The sequence below is a fragment of the Silene latifolia genome, chromosome Y, assembly GCF_048544455.1.
Source record: "Silene latifolia isolate original U9 population chromosome Y, ASM4854445v1, whole genome shotgun sequence".
Classification (NCBI taxonomy): Eukaryota; Viridiplantae; Streptophyta; class Magnoliopsida; order Caryophyllales; family Caryophyllaceae; genus Silene; species Silene latifolia.
Genome location: NC_133538.1, coordinates 72,072,837 through 72,077,599, shown reverse-complemented (window position 1 = coordinate 72,077,599; position 4,763 = coordinate 72,072,837). Strand labels below are relative to the sequence as shown.

Here is a 4,763-nt window from a genome sequence, read left to right as displayed (position 1 = left end):
ATTTTGCATTCTTTTTGAACATTTTCAAAGTAACCCCATTTTATAGCAACGGTAATTTTATTGAGGCATAAGAGTCTATTTTTGCTCCTCTTTTCATTTGATGCAATTTGCAAACTTTTGACATTGATAACTTGAATTCAATTTTGATATTTTTGTGCCCATTCCCTTTTTTTTTGACAAAATATGATGATAGAAATGAAAGAACGGTTGCATGGCTTCAAAGATCACCTTGGAATAAACGGTAGCCAAGGAGTTATCACACCATAAGGTACTCTTGACTAGGCCTTAGTCCATGGGTCTAAAGATACTAGCATGACACATCCTAGAGTGTCTTGAGGGTATTCTAGCAAACAAAGTCTCAAGGAGAAAAATTATCTACAAGGGCCTTTGTCAAGCTTCCCAAATAGGCATTTTCACAAAAAATTTCTAACCATGAAAACTACATGCCATGATGCAACTAACATATATACAACTTTAATGCATATGCTTCTATCAACTAAAATGCCATATAATCTAGATGCAACTCCTAACAACATATTGGTTTATACCGCATCAATCAAAAGGTAGCCACATTGTCATTAACATATAAAAAGGAGGAAGGAGATTTGGAAAGATCATACCATGCGGTCTTCTATTTCCTTCGTGCCTCGAATGTGGCGTAGTTGACCCAATGTGATAAGAGTGACAGACAAACAAACAAATATATACAATATATATACAATTCTACACTACAAAGGAAAGAACATGTATTTGGAATTTTTAAATTTTTAAATTTTTATGGGTTGTTTATATGAAATTGAAGAACATATTTTTGAGTTTTTTCGAAATTTTTCAATTTTTATGTGTTTTGGAATATAAATTCTCATCCCCCACTTTATTTTGGACATTGTTGTCAGTGTACATGTAGGAGTAGGAATGAAAAAGAAATACATGTTTTTGGATTTTTAAAGTTTTATGGAAATTGAAGTACAAATGCAATGATATGATATGAATGAATGCATGCTCTAACTTAATGCAATTCTATATGTCATATATAACAAATGAATGCAATCTACACTATACTATATGATTCATGCTTAGGTCACCTACGATCAAACCTCTCCAAACCGATTTAAACACTATTTCTAGTGTAGGAAAAATGAGGTTTGGTCATTAGTGGCTATACATGAATGCAAATTTAACTATATGCAACTAACTATATGAGATGTGTGAGATTTAGTACAATGCAAGCTATACTATATGATGGACTATGATTTTTGTAACTTCATGGTTGAACCTCCCTAAACCGATTTTAAACACTATTGCTAATGTAGGAAGAAAGGGGTTTAATCATGAGGTAATTACATAAATGCAATTATACATGATAGATAGGGAAAGAAAGGGTTCTTACAATCATTGTAGGAGATGAAGATGGTAGATAGGATGCATACGTAGCAATGTCACGAGCCAAATGAATGAAAAGGTGAATTTCAGGGTCAACCCGCTCGAATTGAAAATAACCCGCTCGGGTTGAGCCTCAACCCGCTCGAGTTGGTTTCGACCCGCTCGGGTTATTAAAGCTCTGGGACGTGCGTTTTCTCAGGAACTCGCCCAAATTCTTGGGCAATGAATTTTTTTTTTCTTTTCTTGGCCTTCAATACCCACGGGTTGAGTTCGGGCCCCACGGATTTCAAACAATTTTTGACCCAACACCTTTATAATGATAAGTAGGATATGCACAAGCCCAAATTCTCCATTTTCTTCATTTCTTTACATTTTCCAACTTCTCATTTTCATTAATTTCCTTCAAAAAGCTCAATCAAAATATGAGATCCCTCCCTTTCATCTCTCATGCAATTTATTAAATGAATGCAAATCTACAATAAATGCATATATACAAGTTAATGGTTATTGAGGAATTCCATCAAACCAAGGATTGTCAATGAACAATTTCATAGAAAATTATCAGTAGCACTCAAAGCACGTAGAAGTCGGTCAAATTCTTGGGGGTGGGGTATGAATAGGCATGGATAACAACACAAGATTATGAAATTGAATAATGCCCAAGTAATAGACCGAACAAGCATGTGAAAAATACTATGACAAAAGTTATAAGAGATGTAATGGATGGAAGGGACATGAAATGGGTAGTTGCTTAGCACTTCATTCAACTCGTCCTCCAAATAGTCAAAATCACCACATTCAAGACCTCATCCAAGGTAACTTCAATGGTGTCTATTTGGGTGATACGTGCATTTTACATAGCCTTTTTAGTCTTATTTTGCACGTATTTCTATGCATTTCTACACCGTTTTGTATTGCAATATGCCTGAATTGGCTACTTTGGTTTGTTACGTCTGAATTGCAAAAACGAACTTGAAAGTGGCGAAACCGTACTCTTTTTGTCCTGTTTAGCATGCATATTGAGGAGACGGGAATGTTAGAGCGAGAACTATGTCTTGGAGTGCGTGAAGGGTGGTCAACGAAGCAGTCAAAGTCAACTTGAGAGGCTGATATGAAGAAAAGCACTCGATCGAGAAGTCTTTTGGTTAGATCGAGTGGTTTGGAGGACACGAGAGGTCGATCCAGTACTTTCACTTACTCGATCAAAATGCTGGAAATTGGAAGTCCTCGATCGAAAGCTATATTTACTCGATCGAGAGGAATAGCTGGAGAAGACCTCGATCGAGTGGTTTGAATCCACTCGATCGAGAGGTTTTTGGTTTTATGCGGGCTTAGTGACCCGTGATTAGCTTTATTTCGTATGTAAAACCTTTTATTTTCCTATTTAAGCTTTCATTAATTAGGTCATTAGTACGCTTTTATCATCTTAGAACTCTCTAATATTTCCTTCATACTCTTTATTGTAAACTTATTCTTCTTTCCTTTAATCTCTGCTTGGGTATTGGATTGATCTCTACGCTGGAATTCTCTTGATTGTAATCACTCTTTTTCCTTAATCTTAATCTATTTATTTGTTTGCTCTAGTCCTTGTTCTCTCTCCGTATTAATTCTGCCCTAATTTAGTTTATGCATAATTATTGTTGTTTTACCATGCCTTTCATTAGTATATTCATTATTATTATTGTTGACACCGTTAGTAATATGATTAGCTAGTTTCTCTTATGTAGGGATTAGGGAATCCATGGTAGGATTGTGACGATGTAGGGAATAGACTGGATGATTTATTTGTGAGAACCTGTACCCATAGCAATTTAACTGTAATATTGACTTAATTGAGTGCACGCTTCTAAGTTATCTTTAATCTGGTTAAATTTACTTCTGGATCGGAAGATTGGATTAAGTAGACTACTCTGACGAGGACATAAGTTAAGTTAGTGGAATTCTAGGATAGAAACTGGACCGGAAGAACCTTTCCTGTATCCATCTCACAGTAGATTGTCGAGGCTATTGGCAGCTGAATCGGTAGACTACCATGGTGAACCGAAATCTTGGCATGCTTTCTTTATTTGATCAACTTATTTATAATTCTCTCACTTTTATTGCTCTTAATTAATTTATCTTTCCCTTAATCATTATTTAGTTTAGAAATCAATAATCAAACCCCCCATTTTGTGACCTAATAGACGGACCTTTTACACATATGTTGCCTCCCTGTAGATATCGACCCTGCTTATCACTAGCTTCTTTGTTAGTTTTAATTAGGTTTGATTTTGGTACAAAACGACAGTATCAAATTTTGGCGCCGTTGCCGGGGAGGCAATAGCGCTATCTATTTTTTTGTTTCATTTATTTTTATCCGTCTCAGGGAATTTCTATTCCTTGAGGCAGTTCTCACTTATTTCTTTCAGTGTTGTGTATGCCCAGGTCAAACAGGTCGGTATTAGTCTCAGCTGATCCTGAGCCAGAGAGATCTCTTCGGCATAGACTTCATCTGCAAAGAAAGACTCGGAAGCAAGACTTGAGTACTTTCGAACCCAAGCTACAACATTTCCTTTTCGCAGAAGACCCGTCTTTTAAAGAAGACAATCTCATTTCTGCCAAAAAGCCAGTAAAGATGCCTAACATTTCAAGTCACCAGAGCCCAAAGCATCCTCGATTCCTAAAGGTTTCAATCTCACAACTGAGGACGGTAACACTTTTGATATCCGTCCGTCTTACATAAATCTGGTGGAAAGAAATCTATACCGAGGTGTGGCGGGTGAAGATCCGCGAAAGTATATAGAAGTCTTTACTGACTATTGCTCTACTATTCCCGCCACTAAGGGAGTAACACAAGACAAGATAAAGGAAGTGCTTTTTCCTTTTTCTCTGACTGACTCAGCCCGTGAGTGGCTGACTGATCTTGACTAGGCTGCTGCTGGTATCACCAACTGGGAGACTCTCGCACTTGCCTTCTACAAAAGATACTTCCCTCCACAACGCACTAATCAGCTGAGGGGTAAGATTAATAGTTTCAATCAGGCATCTGATGAGAATTTCTATGAAGCTTGGTGCCGGTTCAAGAAGTTGGTGAGGTCTCTTCCTCACCATGGTTTTGATCAGTGGTTTTTGTGCAACCAGTTCTACAATGGGTTGTACCATGACCACAGATCTATACTTGATGCCTAATCCAACAGGAGATTTCAAAAGAACATTGATGATGATAAGGGATGGGGAATTATTGAGGAGATGGCGACCCATTGGGCCGAATATGGGAACCCACGGGATGGTATTCGAATGGTCCATTCGGTTGATAAGGCAGTCGTGACTAAGAAGGAAGCCATGAATGCTCGGTTTGATACATTGGAGCTGCAATCTGCTGGAGATCAACAGACGGTTCA

General features: G+C 37.5%; 1 non-coding gene across 1 annotated transcript; it reads right to left on the bottom strand.

Annotated features, from left to right (window-relative positions):
• Positions 1-4,372: 4,372 nt before the first annotated feature.
• On the bottom strand, positions 4,373-4,478 carry LOC141636373 (small nucleolar RNA R71). Its single transcript, XR_012540990.1, has one exon. It is a non-coding gene; the product is annotated as a small nucleolar RNA R71 (small nucleolar RNA).
• Positions 4,479-4,763: the final 285 nt, after the last annotated feature.